Source organism: Notothenia coriiceps, unplaced genomic scaffold (assembly GCF_000735185.1).
Source record: "Notothenia coriiceps isolate Sejong01 unplaced genomic scaffold, NC01 NC01_scaffold00037244, whole genome shotgun sequence".
NCBI classification, from domain to species: Eukaryota; Metazoa; Chordata; class Actinopteri; order Perciformes; family Nototheniidae; genus Notothenia; species Notothenia coriiceps.
In genome coordinates this window covers 13,580,195-13,595,473 of record NW_011369945.1, presented here as the reverse complement: position 1 = coordinate 13,595,473, position 15,279 = coordinate 13,580,195, and the positions used below count along the sequence as shown (strand labels likewise).

The window sequence follows — 15,279 nt, the reverse complement described above, 5'->3', positions numbered from 1 at the left end:
TGTTTGTGTGGATTTGTAGCACATTAACATTTTAATAGCACTTAATGACTGACTGAATGGAAATGACAGTAAATGAAAATATAAAACGAAAAAAGCGATCATGAAAATGTTTCCAATAAATGAATAAAATGATTTTTGACCACTTTGTTGTTCAGATATATCACATACTGTTTTGTAACTAAATGATACATGAATTGAAACAAAACACTGTTTAAACTGAGGAGTGACTTTCGTGAGTTTCATTTATTTTCTTCACTCCGCTGGGGTACTGCTCTCATGTCAAGAACAAGAAGCATGAGATCAGTGCATGCACTGCATCGTCCAATCAGTGAGCGATTACACAGTAAGGGGGCGGGGCGAGTATCTGAGGATTTCATCGGAGGATGGACTGGTGGTTCCTCGATTATCGCTCCTCCATTATCGCTCCTCGCTCCTCAATCCTCGGTCCTCCGGCAGATATAAGAGCCATGGGACGGTACTCAAGATGGCGCAGACAAATCAACTTCCGGTTAGACCGAGGAGCGAGGAAATGAAATTAGTCGACCTTAGACAGGGCCTGAGACCGCCTGAGACAGGGCCATTGACTCTGAGACGAGGGAACAGGTAGTGGTAAAATGCTAAAACACTTCCGGGTTTTAGGACTCGTCACTTCACAACTCCATAGAGAGGGATGAGGCAGAGCTCGAATGGGTGATGTTTGGTATTTTGAGCAAAACACTTCATAGACATGTTTTTTTATATATTTGTGACCTATAATATATGCCTAAAAATAGTATAATAGGAGACCTTTAAGTCACAGTTGTGAACAGAAAAATGTCAACATCTCTCGTTAATCCAGCCATGGAGGCACAGTTCTGAGCAGCTGTTCAGTTGTAACGCTATAGGAATATGATGACATGGTATCATACTATATTCAAATAGGTGATACATCAACGTTTAGACCTGTGTTTAATTCAACTAAGATACGCAGACTGTGAAGGTCAACACACCATTTTGAATCCCGAATAACGGAGATATTTCGTTTATTAATGGATTTACCATTCTATACCAAGGAAGAGGATTAGGGCCACATGCGAAAAATTATTTGAAATCTGACCAAAAGTTGTTGTTATTTTGTTCTGAGCAAAAAATCTGAATTTAGACTTCAATCTCTTCACTTTTATGATGTTGACGTTGTGTCACCTTTAACTTTGGAGTAGCTGCTGGGCTGTGATTGGAGGAGAGGGGCGTGTTCACTGCAATAATGCAATGCTCAGGTGGTGAGAGAGAGAGAGAGAGAGAGAGAGAGAGAGAGAGAGAGAGAGAGAGAGAGAGAGAGAGAGAGAGAGAGAGAGAGAGAGCGTGACACACACACACACAAAAGCACTTCGCTCACACAGCCAGTGACGGTGGACTGGTGGAGCACTTCTGTTGTCTCTCTGCGCTCTTTATCTGGCTTTTTCCGCCACACATTGGACCTGGTTGGACTAAGAGGAAGAAGCAGCCGCTGGAGCTAACTGCGGAGAAAGTAGTCCGGTGCAGGACTGGGCAAAACTGAGATCACCTGCTGGGGCGTAAAGGCGACACATTCTCCAAGGACACAATTAATGGAATAACGTGCAGTACCCATGTGAATTAAAACTTTCTTAAAGAAGAAACAGGAATTTAGTGCCAGAGAAAACGTAAGTGCACCTTCAGCAGAAGATGCGCAATACTTATTTTCTGCGTGTCCCGAAAGACAAAACTGATCTGATGTGTTTTGGAAACTAACAGCTGTTTGGATCGACAAGCTTTGCAGCTGAAGAAACAAAGTTATTTCAAAGTTTCTCTTTGAAAAAAAAAGCAAAAGCGTAATAACCTCCCGGAGACAGTGGGATATGGATGGTGTTGCTTCTGAACTCCGTGAGTCGCAGCCTGCAGCTGGGATGCACAGCGCATCTGAGCCGCGACGTTTCACACCATGATGTGGCATCAAAACTGAACCTGACAACGAATGTCACAGACCTTAAACCACTCCAAACGGATCTAATATGTCCTCACTATTGAAGAGGTAAGACACTGTAGGCTAGTTGTTGGCTGCCTGCACAAAGGATCGCATGAGATGTGAGTGAGGGTGATTTATAAGAGAGGAGTTCAGCTTTGATGGGAGGTGATAAATTCCAGAGACACGTTGGTTTTTCCTTTTTTACTGTTTGTACTGTGAGTTGCATTTTAGGGGGGAAATATGTGGTGGCTTTAAATATTTACTTTGAGTTTTTTCTTGCAAGGAGCTGCAAAGCCTTGGACATTTTGTTGTAGTGCAGTGCAGGATTGGAGGTGATACATTCCAGGGACAGATGAGTTTTTTTCCAGATTGGAAGCAGTTTGTTTTATAGTTAATTTAATCTAAAGAAATGCAGGCCTGTGGTCGGTTGTAAAAAGTTAGAGTGACATTTGTAACATGTCATATTGGGCTGCCCCTCTTGATTATCAACTAATTGGTTGTTTTGGTCGTTAAGTCGTTCTGTCTTGTTTCAAATCACTTCCAAGAAGAGCTTTGATTACCACAAGATTTAAGTGGTTGCTTTTGCTTCATTCTTTGTGGAGAAACTCAGTTTTACCAGTCTCCGAATTAATCAAGCAATCCTTAAATTGATAACATTGTGTGAGAGTTTGTTTGTATTTGGTTGAAGACAGCCCTATATGCATTATTTGACTCCAAACTTGACTTGGAGCAGTTTAGATAATCCTCTGGTGGCCTGTGGTGTGTGAAGGTTTCTCTGGGGGCAGAAGTCATATCCATTCTGCTGTGAGCTGCTTCCTGCCAGCGGGTGAGGTAATCTTCCTGCCATACAGTATCTGTGATATTACGACTCCTGGCTCTACATTCCACCCATCCTGCTCCCACTACCTTTATCTCCCAAATGTCACCAGCTATAAATACCCTGCTCATATTTGATCTAATCCCATCCCTGCTACAAAACACAACATGGGGGGACTGCAGAAGGTCTGGATCTGTACTTAAATGGAAGTTTTAAAAAATATGTTAAAACCCTAAATTCACCCTGACCATGTGTTTACCTCTATCTTGTGGATTAGGCCTACTCCTCTTAACGGAAACAATACAAGCTGACATTCCTACACTCTACACCTAAGATGTAAAAGTGTGATATTACTGTACACCCCAGCACGTGCACTCCGCTCTGCATCGGCCAAACAGCTCACTGCACCCGCACTGCGAGGGGGACCCAAGTTCCCATCAGCAAAAACACGTGGGTTTTCTATCCTGGCTCCAAAATGGTGGAATGAGCTCCCCATTGACATGCAGGACAGCAGATAGTTTTGCCACATTTTACGGCGCAGACTGAAAATGTATCTCTTTCGACTCCACTGGTCGAGCGATAGAAATTACTAACAAAGAACTGCTAACAGAGCACTTATATACTAATAAAGGACTGGCTTATTTAAAGCCAGTTGAGTAGCACTTGAAATGTTTGGCTCTATGAAACCTGATGTACTTATATGATTCTGTTTTCTATTGTAAGTCGCTTTGGATAAAAGCGTCAGCTAAATGTAATGTAATGTAATGATATTCCTTTTCATGGGCTGCAGCTGCATGTGTTGGAATACATATGTACGCTGTCTGTCAGCATGGCAAGAGAAAGATTTGGCATTTCTGTCTCTGATAACACTTTGGAGGAACGTCTATTTAGGAAGAGCCCATCAGCCCCTGAGCTGATTTAATCAGTTTACCATGGAACACTGAGTAAATAGCTTCAAAACGAGGACACTACAGGCGCTTTTCCACTGCAGGACCTAGCACGGCTTAGCACATCTTAGTTTGGCCTTTGTAGGCCGGGCTCACTTTAAACTGCGTTTCCATTACAGTTTAGTAACTGGGGTAGTTACTATAGTAACACAGTGTAGGCAGGGCGATCGGCTGTTCGGCGGGCGGAGCAACGCTGTGTAAAACTGCCGTGACGTCATGTTCAATGCGAACCACAAAACCAAACATCAGCCGTTAGCTGTTAGCACTCAGAGCTCACAGCTCCTCATGTCTGTTCAGAAACTAGACACAAGTTAAACAAGTACAAACCACAGACTGTCTGTGTCATGGTGAATACATTCGCTGGTTTATTTATATCTGTAGGCCGTTGTTGCGAGTGTGGACGGAGCATATGCAGCGTTAGCTGAGCCTGATCGATCGGATCTCCATTCAGAAAACACGCATTTTAAAAGGTTTTTCGCCTGCCGTCTTGTCTGCAGACTTGTCAAAGCATTAATTCATGGTATGTTGTTACTTCGGCATCATTTTGACGTGCAACTACATTAACATTAAGCTTTCTGTTGGTCGCTTGTTAGCAGATCCTTCACGCGATGGCTGGGCGAACAGGTACAGGCAGGGCCCTCAGTGATAGCCCTATACTGTAGTTTAAATCTACTACCCACTAATAAACATATGGACACGGGTTACTATTTTAAAAAAAATGGTAATTGATTTAGGAACCTATCAATGTGATTTTAAGTGGGGGTGGACCTCAAATCCTCTAGGGGGGTCCGGAGGCATGCCCCCCTGGTAAGATTTGTTTTTAAATGTTGGAGTTAAATGCATCAATCTGGTGCATTTTGATGGGAAAATAAGAGACTAGATATATGGGAACAGAACTGTATACATTTCAATAATCATAAAATCATGGCCATAACCAATAACATACCATTTCCAATATGAAAAAAGGCGTAGAGCGAGGGATCATTGTCCACAAGTTAATCGATCGCAGATGGCGTCGTGGTCACGGACGAATAACAAAAAAACAAAAAAAAACCTAAATGGGTCGCGAAATTTACTTGGCCCGCCCAAGTATAGTATATGTGTGGGAAACCCTGCAGTATATATTCCAAGTGACTTTTCGTAAACTAATTGGATTTTTATATCAAACATGCCAAAAGGTTACCCCAGCTTTCAGATTTTTTTCAGGTGGTACATTTTTGTACTGAAAAGACAATTTTCTACAGATGTACTGTCACAGATTGAAGCGGGTCATAAGGTTCAGTCACTTGGTATTGTGTTGCTCTAAGTATTACAATTTCCATCAGCCACATGGACAATTACTAAATACCTCATTGTTTCTTCTCCAAAAAACGTTTTTGCATATTTGCTGAATTCATCCGAAATGAGCATGAATTTGAAAGCAAACTGATTGTAACTGCTGAAACTTTTATCAGATTTCAATTCCAGGCTTTAGCTTGTGCTTGTCCAAGTGCCCTAATTGTCGGCCACTTATAGTTGTCTAATAAAAAGCAAAAGTGCTGGATTACACTATTTTCTTTAAGGTGTGCTTGTTGTTGTAATATTGTGCAGTTTTGTCATTTTGGGAACAACATTGTACTTTAAGGTTATTTGTGTCTTACACAAAGATTACTCTAATTTACCTACATACTGGTCAAGAGTACTGCCCCAGCTACACAAAGGAAACAATTAAAGATTTCTGATGTATCCAGAATGTATTCATACTCAGAAATTGGATTGGAGCTTGGCTGAATTTCATTTAGATGCTTCAGATTAAGGGTCCTGGATCCCTTAAATCAACAGGTGCACTAGATTTACCTTAGTGTGTTCACACCACAGAAAGAATATAGTCAACAATCCAGACATACATTTGTAAACAAAGCCACATAAACTCTTATTACCCTAACGCTCTTATACCAAAGCAAAGAGATATATTTTAATAACATTTTGAAGTATTCTCCTCATGTTGTGTCCCACTAGATCATTCTGCTCAGCTAAATACTGCTTCATGGTTTCTTTTAACCAAGCTCTGTACACCTTGCCATGCTTTATGTCAGAGAAAATAATGTAGTCAGACGGTTTCAAGGTTCAGTCAGATAAGAGTTTACTGCTCTGTGTTTCTGTCTCTCTGATTGAACTTGATGAAAAGCCTGTTCCATCTCCATGGTTTGCTTCCAAGCAGGATTAGAGTTGTAGTTTTTCCACCGTTAGTGTGTTTTAATGTCTGTCAGCAGGATGATTTCAAACCCTGTTAAGAATTCCCATGAAATTTGATAGACAAGTCGGCTTTGCTCCAAGGAACAATTGATTCCGATTTTGTGGTGATCCAGATCTGGGACTTCTGCCACTGGTTCATTAGTGTTTCTTTAACTATAATTATCAAAAAGATGGAGAACTTATGCTTATTATAATGTCTGGGCAAAGAGGTTGACGAGGAGTTCATTTATCAGATTTACATCAGGCTTCATTGTTGACATGCGCCTGCTGGAAGTGATACATTTTCTCTTTATAGTTCAACATTTTGGCATTTATGCTTATTGTTCATTATGTTTTTCTGTCATTTTGGTCACAATATTGCTTGCGTGCATCTCTGCATGTTTCCCATGCTGCTACCATGACTGTAGATGACCTGAAAGGCTCTGCCTCAGTCAAAGTGGCTGTGAAAAGATAATCCCATAATCCCTGAGGTATGACGGTGTACCAAATTTGTTCTCCCTGTCATGGAAGGAGCGAGTTAAGTGCAGCGAAGCGCAGTGAAGGGAAGGGACCAAAGTTGAGCAAGAGACTGAGTCTAGACTTTTGGGCAACAACAAAACTAACAAAAAGACTGTCCGTCTATTGTTTAGTCATTTACTGGAACACTTGGGGTGTTTGGTCCAAAGCTGTTATCATATACTGTTTGTAGCTAAAGGCATACCTAGGAAAGGTAATTACATTGTAATTGAAATATATAGGACAAAACCCATTTTCATGTTTGTAATCCACCGAACTGAAAGAGGAGTCCGAGTGGGAGTAGGATGGGGTGGATGGGGTGGATGGGAGGGTCCAGTACATGAGACGTTTTCCTATGGGACTATTGCTTGTGTCTCGTGTGTAACCAGAATGTATTCATACTTAACTTCTGTACTAAAAGTAAGACCTCTTATTTTAACGTGAACATTGAACTAATTGTCACAACACTTTCCTCTTCCATAGTTATTTTTACTTAAACGTTTACTTATTTGTCATGTGACGACGCCATGACTACTTCAACCAAACTTTGGCTCATTTGTCAATCAGCTAAATGTTGGTTAAGAATCTGTAGTAATCTGTTCCACGTAAATTCTCCACTTCGTAGAAAACGTTACCAAAACTTGCTGGACATTTTCAGAAAGAAAAATCATGTAAAAAGAGGATTCACTTTTATAAGTCCACATAAACACTGGTAAACTATTTGATTTATTTTTGCTTAAATGGTTCACAATGTCTCTTCAAGCAAAACATCTGCTGAGACACAAAGACCCTCCACTTGTGTTCAAAGAGTCTCATTTTGTCAATGCGTGCTGACCGAGGCCACTGAGGGTCCGATTGTTGGCGGCTCATTCATAGTCAAACCAGAGCTGACCACAGAGCCTCCTCCCTGAACATCTGTTAAGGGTTGTGTCAATTCATTCATGCAGCGTGCTCCATATAACCCTCAGACCCTCCACCAGGCTCGCCCAAACACTGGGCGGGTCACAGCTAAATCTCCAGGGGGGTCAAAGGTTAAGACCGGCCCCTGGTTGGAAGACGTATTGCTTTTACAAACTTAGTGGGTATGCAGACAATCGTAAAAAGCAAAGGGCACCATACAGAAGCACTTAGATCCCACACAAAGAAACTGAAGGAGCAGAGATCCTCAGTCAGGTGTCTCCTGTGTTGACTCGATTCAAACCAGGTCAAAGGACACATTCTCACCTGCAATGCACTCTCAACCTGTGCACACTAATAGCCTCCATCTAATTGCTGGATAACATTGTGGAGCTGTTGTTTATTTATGCAGCGTGGGAAGGTAAGAGCTACCTGTCTGTCAGGGTGTGTTCAAGCAAAGGTTTGTGAGTTCAGTCGTTAAAGGAATTATCAATTAGGGTGGGGAGATTTATTTTGTACCTCCTTCTCTGAGGCTGAGTGGCAACAAACACTTATCGCACTTTGTACAAGTGTCAATGAAGGGAATTTTAGTGCGGATCTTCATGTTGGACTTTGGTTATACCACAACCATAGTTTTTAATAGTATTGACCAAAGTTGCTAGTCTTATACGTCTAAATTACATACAAAAAATAAAAAAGAATCATAATCTGCATCAAAATACAGAATGGATGTGCTGTCGTATAGCTCAATTGGTAATTTTTTGATGCCCCAGAAATTCTTTATAAAATAAAAATATAAATACACAATGTATACAAATTAATTGGATTGATTGGCAATTAATGCATCACTTTGGAGCAGTTCATTTAGGAAGATAGCCAAATTGTTTAAAGAAACATTTAAAAAAATCAGCATTAAATAATTCTTATCAGTTATTTTCAATTCACACACATTTTTTCTCACGAATAAATGTGATTTATTGTCATTTGTATTATGGTATATTGAGGTGTGTGTGTGTGTGTGTGTGTGTGTGTGTGTGTGTGTGTGTGTGTGCTGTCGCTTTTATATTGTATCAGCTAATAAAGATATCAGCAAATTGTGGAAATTGCCAATCGACAGTTCCCAGAGCCCAATCTTTTGTTGCAAATATCTCACTTTGAGATACTTAGCAGAATAGAAAGAAATGACATTTTAGTAGCTGGAATCAGACAAAGTTTACAATTTTTTAATATCATTTTCTCCCCCGATTAATCAAAATGTAGAAAATGATAAACAGAACAGGAAAATAACTGAAAAAAAGTATTTAGTGTTCAATTGGCTTTAATTTTGAGTAAGAATATAAAAGTTTCAGTTTTTATATATATGTTCATAAATGATCGATCATTTATTAATTGAAAAGTATAAACAAAGGATCAATCTTTCTATTTGCTGTACCGCCAAGTTCAGAAAAAAGCTAATTGGCTTGCCTTCTAATTATTTGTTTATTGATAAGAGCAGTCCAGCGTTGTTGGTGTCGGGTGGGGCCTGTGAGTGTTTTTTCTTACTCCTCAGACTAATGTCTGTGAAAACAAACAAGTAGTCTCATATTGATTAGAGCCATTTCCCCCTCCCTGCCCGGGGGCTCTTCACTAATGAGCTGCTATAGCCTTAATGAGTGCAGGAGGAGGCGGACTGACCCCTGTGCCCTCTGTAAGGGCCCCTGTGGAGAAGGGGCCAACCTGCAGTGACCGGGGCTGCTGTCTTTTCATGTTCAAACACTGAAGCCAAAGATCAAGTGAAAGTGAGAGAAATGACTTCATCTGTGCGGTTTGCTTTATTCAAGGTCCTTCTTTTGTATCACTTTGTTTCATGATATCTCCACACTGCTCATCAACATTGATGTCTAAAACAAACTAATAACAGGACTTTTGTGCATGGATGCATCACCAAACGTTCATCTTTTAGTTTTATCAAAAATAAGTATAAAGTTAAAAATCGCTGTAAAAACAAAAATGACATATTATCAGTATTATTCTTTTTACATTTGATATATATTCTATAGAAGATACTGAGCAACACTTCACTTGGAGGCATATGTCGGTCCACTCGACAAATAAAAGTCCTAAATGTAATCCATTTTAGCTCCACCAACTCCAAATGGCCTATTTGTCTCTTTAGCTGCTAAATGTACCATGTTCACCAGCTGTTTTTACTGTGTTCGTCTGCTGTGATGGGTTTATCCACATTTTTAAAACACATTTATCATTGGCGGAAGTGACTACATGATGTGTTACCTACAAAAAAAAAACCCGGATAAAAATAGCATTGCTCAATTATCAAGAAGATAATTGGAATGCATTTGTTGTGTAAAACTGTTTCACCTTCCTTTATCATCAGGGACATTTTCTAAAAAATATATGGTTTTAGTTTTACATAAGAACTGAATTACCATTATTTTTCATTTACTCCAGTGTAATTAGAAAATGAACCAGCTGACTAAACATCTAGTCTGGTGATACACTTAATTATTTTCTCATACAAGTTGTTCCCTGTAATATAAATGTCCCCAGATATTTAATACACAATAGGCTGCTTTTGAAAATGGTCAGGGGTCAGGAGGTAAGACAACTACATTTTCCATTTTGACATCCAGCTGAGATGCAGGAAGTAAAATAAAGTCTTGGTGATAAAACCTCTTACATCCATCTTGATTTACGAGGCCAATACCCTTTTTTGGTCAGTCTGACCTTCCTTGTTCCCTGATATGAATTCCCCCATGTAAGGCCAGGCTTGGAGCCGAGGTCGCTGAAGGGAAGGGCCGCTCAGCCAAGTGTGGGGGAGATGTGTATCGTTTAATTGGACAGGGCCGCTACTGACCTGGGACGGAGCCAAAAGCTTTGAAGAAGCTCTATGTTTACGGCCCATGGCAGATAAAAGAGAAATAACAGAAAGAGATAAATGACAGACAGTCTGGAAGCTGATGGAGAAGGTTGCAGAAAGGGTCAAGGGGAAAAAGAAAGAAAAGATGAAGTTGCTAAATGCAACCAGTCTTCGATATTTTCTTGTCTTAATAAACATGACATGCTTCATCACAAACAGACCGTTAAAAGTGTGACACACTGCGGCTGTCAGCAGTGCCAGGAAGCAATCAAAGAGAAGGGCTTTCCAGGAATCACCAACACTTCTCAGGAAAGGTGCTTTTTGATGAATCAGAGGGAGAAAAAGACGGAGAATCAAAGTGTGTCAGCCCGGAGGTGAAAGAATGAGGCAGCTGTTAGAACAGACACAACAGACACTTAACGCAAGAGTCAGAGGTCTTATCTGGAAGCACCTCAGAAGTGGCTTGGTACTGTTGCCTATAGTTTATAGCTTTTTGACTCATTTATTTTTACTAAAATGTCCTTGTTATGTTCTCAAAATTAACCCAGTGTGGTTGCCAATCATGTATGAGGCAATTCAGGGATGTCCCAGGCTAATCTAAAAGGTCAGTATCATTTCCTCAATAAGATCAAGGCAACTCACATTCTTTGTTTTAGTGCTATACAGATCTCTGGATGTACTATATTTACTACACTGGTACAGATTGTACAAGGTTACTTTAAGGAAACTATCATGGTGCAAACTAAACACAGAGACACAATGTGATTGGACACATTTAGTGAGTGTACCTGAGTGCATAAATCCACACTTTAACACCCTCTTGTTTGTTGGTTTAGTTATAACAGAGTCATCGGGCAGCCAAACTTTGTTCAACCCCTGAGAACTTTATTTTCAAAGCTTAATCTAAGTTTCTGAGAAAGTTTGGAACCCAGCCGCCATGTTGAAAACAGTCCAACCAAAACCAAGGACTACCCACTGATTGGAGCGAACTCTCTCATTTAAAAAACTACAAAACAGTTCAAAATAGTTTTTAAATAGCATATGAAGCAAGAAAGATAAAACATAGTGACATAATCTTAGCATAAGCATAATTTATTTTTGATCAGGGCTGAGTTTAAAAGTTTCATCTGAGATCCCAAACACTGATTGTGTTTCGAGACACCTTGGCTCTGGTTGGTTGTTTTCAGGCATATTCATTTTTACTTAACACTTACTTGTGTTTGCATACATCTTCAAGTAGTAAATATGTTATAACTAGGCTAAGTTTTGATTTACACAAAGCTGCTGTAACCAGCTTAATTGTGCTTTTATTCTGAATATAAGTGAAATAAAAAGGCTTCCTGTAAAGGCAGCAGGTGATCCAGGTTTATTAGCACTTTTTCACATAACAGAGATCATCAGCTGGGTAGGGGGTGTGTTCAGTCAGGCAGGCGGTCCCTCCGGCTGTGTATGAGTTAATAAGCCACTGTTGGGGTGGAAGGGGGGGATTAATGCTGGATGGGGGGGCATTCCTGACCTTGGCTCCTGCCCCAGGGGTCCGCAGCGGTGTGGAAACTTATTTGTGTATATTTTGAATGACTTGAAGACCTCTACTGAATAGTGAGTTGTGTCTCTCCTGTCTGTTTCCTTCTTATCTCCTGCTCAAAAAATGTCTGCTAAAACAACGACTGCATCTTCCCTTCTGTGCAGAGATGGCAAAGATACACATATCCTTTACTCAAGTAGAAGTACTGACTAAACTTCTTTACTCAAGTAAAAGTATAGAAGTATGGGCTTCGAAATGTACTTAAAGGTCCCCTATTATACTATTTTTCATACATTTATTATAGGTCTCAGCCATATACAAAACATGGCTCTGAAGTGTTTGGCCTCAAACACCAAACAGATCATTGTAGCATCCCATAAACCCCTCTGTTTCAGCCCTGTTTCAAAAGTGCTGATTCTCTGTCTGTTAGTTTAAGGATAAAGAAAAAAATCAAATAATAAAAAAAATAAAAGAAAAAAAAAAAACATAAAATCCCCCATAAACCCTCTGTTTCAGCGCCCTGTTTCAAAAGTGGCCTGATTCTCCTGTCTGTTAGCTTATGATGAAAAATAATGGAGCCGGCCCCTCCCCACGCCCCTCTGAGAGATATTTGGTTAAAAAGAACACAATGGTGCTCTAGGAGGAGATTCAGGTGATAAGGTGGCGGGGGGGTTATATAGTATAAATGGATCAGGACAAAAAGTGAGCCAATATTTTTTCCTGACATTTTTAGAATCTCTTTACACAGAGGCGACACATGTTTATGTATAAAAGACATGAAAAAGTGGATTTTGCACAATAGGTGACCTTTAAGTACCCATACTGTAACTACCAACTGTTTTAAAGAGTAACTGAACTCACTTTATATTAATAGAACAATAATATCATTGTTAGCTAATGAATCAATGTTTCGATGCTGAACAATGGCAAAATGACAAAGTTCTCATTGGTCCCTCTTCTTTAGAGAAGACCAGGAAATGATTTATACATCATTACATGGATTTGTACTCCACTACTTCCCACCTCTGCTTCTGTGTTTGTGCATCTCGTATATATGATCTGTAAAACAGCGAGGGTGATGCCCCCCACTGACTGACATTGTGTTTCTCTCTCTGCCTGCAGGAAGCTGACTCTGTGCCAGGCCCTGACCTTCGTCCTGCTGCTGGTCGCTCCCCTCTGCCTGTCGTCCCCTCAGAGCGTAAGTACGACCCGTCGTCGTCAACACGAGTCACTGCGTGGCCCTGCTCTCTTTTCAACAGCTCTCACTGTATCGACCCTGGGTTGATCATCAACTACAACTCCTTTCTATTGACGGAACTTTACAAAGTGAAGGCTTTTTAATCAGCCAATCACAATCAAGCACCGTTAAGCACATGTTTCCATTAGAAACACCGATTATTTATATGATGATATATACGATTAATTAATAACAGGCCTAATATTTTTGCGATGGATCAATGGTTCAGCCAGACAGATTACATATTTGGAATGGCTCACATGTCGGAATTATTTTTCGAAAATATCTACATTAGCTTGTTTTTGTCCAAATTATCAATCTTAGTACATTATTAAATATTCTGTGGCCGATGTCCTTTACAACTTGTGACAAATATTTCTGCCTAATGTTCGTCAACTTGTGTTTTTACAAATCAATATAGTCACAGCCATGATGGCTTTATGTTGTCTATACACATTGCTTAGCTGGAGAAGCCTTTATGGCTGAAAATGTTTCTGTTCTGTACCAAAAACAAATGAAAAACTAAGGGTAAATAGATAATGATCTAATAGCTTGAGGACAGTGTTTCAAGTGCACTAGTCTGAATTAGCACATGGGACCTTGTAGTCCCAGTCGTTCCGGGCTCAAGGCCATTTCCCAGCCCCTCCTCACTTTTCCTGCCGCTTTGTCCTCTTTTTTTCTTACATTTCACAGGGTTAAATATAGTGATTAAGCTAATTTGTTTATCGCTAAAAAATCACGCTCTCTGGTTCCCCAGAGGAAGTTCAGCTCATTCAGATAATAAACCAATCACAGCCCTTTGACAGGCGTCAGATGTGAGTATAGGGCGGCTTGTCGCTGAGCTATAGGAGCTTCCTGATTGGATTGTTTTTGTAGCATGTTTGTCATCTGATGACATTTTGACTCGGAAATCACAATGTTCCTCTTGGTCTTTCCATACTCTGATCACACACCTTTTCTCCTCCAACTGCAGCTTCCATCTTTCATCACTGTTTGTCTTGTTGTCAGGCAGTCTCGCCCCAACCCTTCCCCTGGGTCTGGCTGGAATAACCAGACATAGACAGAGATAGGATACCCCTAACCCGCTCTGTAACAGCAAACACAGCAATGCAATGGAGGCTCAACATGCTTAACACTTTTTTATTTATGTTGTCAGAAAGAAACTGTAAGTCAATGATTCACTAGTGTTATTTAAACATAAATAACAAAGAAAACAAATTAGTTTTTAGATGTTAACTGAGATGCTTTCTGTTGTCCATATTTGTTAAATCAGTTCAAGATGCAAAAAGTGCAGCAGCAGTTGGAGCAGTTCACACCACGCTCAGATATTTCTCGTGGTTGCTGTCTAACATTCAGTTTTAATCTCTTTCTTTCTCCTTATTTTTTCTCCATATGAAAGCTGCACCAACCTGTTTTGTTTCCCAACTCCTCACATAGAAACGCTTTGTCTTTTCCGTCACTTTCTAACGCACTGGGTAGCCATATGCTCCTCTACAGTCACACTAAACTTGACATTGGGAATTCCAACAAAAACTATTACTTACGTAGCAGATGTGTTGTTTGTGTTAATTAATTTCAAAATGTAACTTCAAATAACTGCAGGGCTGCGCAACACACACACACACACACACACACACACACACACACACACACACACACACACACACACACACACACACACACACACACACACACACACACACACTCTTGCATGAATAAACACATTTAACAGCAACTGCCTTCTGCTGGGCTTTTTTGTAAGTCAAATTTGACACTTAAAAAACACCTAAAAAAAGTAACAGAGCATCCCCACGTAATTATCACTCTTCTTTAAAACATATTCTGACTTTAAACACAACTTCATGAATTACTTTTCTTTCTTCAAGTCAAGCTACATTACTTTAAATACATCTGTTGACTTGCCTTTTAGACTGTCAGCTCTTTACCTTTCTCCTTAAGTCCTTTCTCTTACTGTATGCAGTTTGCTTTTCAAATACAAGAGCAGGTTTTTTTCTCTGCTCATGTGAAAGAGGGGGGGTGCATTGTGAAGTTCAAAGGTCACTGTCATTAATCTAGAATTTCGACCCACCCCATCTCCAACTGTTATCAACGTTAATTTGACCGGTGGTAACACTAATGAGGGCAACCTGAGGTGACCCTGCCATGGAAAATGATGGAGAGCAGTAGCACAGGTTGCTTTTGTGTGTGTGTGTGTGTGTGTGTGTGTGTGTGTGTGTGTGTGTGTGTGTGTGTGTGTGTGTGTGTGTGTGTGTGTGTGTGTGTGTGTGTGTGTGTGTGTGTGTTTG

General features: G+C 40.2%; 1 long non-coding RNA gene across 1 annotated transcript in view; it reads right to left on the bottom strand.

Annotated features, from left to right (window-relative positions):
- Positions 1–11,709: 11,709 nt before the first annotated feature.
- Positions 11,710–15,279, bottom strand: part of LOC104964765 (uncharacterized) — a 5,620-nt gene continuing 2,050 nt past the window's right edge. The window contains exon 3 of the long non-coding RNA XR_800467.1: positions 11,710–11,722. This is a non-coding gene — a long non-coding RNA (uncharacterized lncRNA). The remainder of the gene's footprint in view (positions 11,723–15,279) is intronic.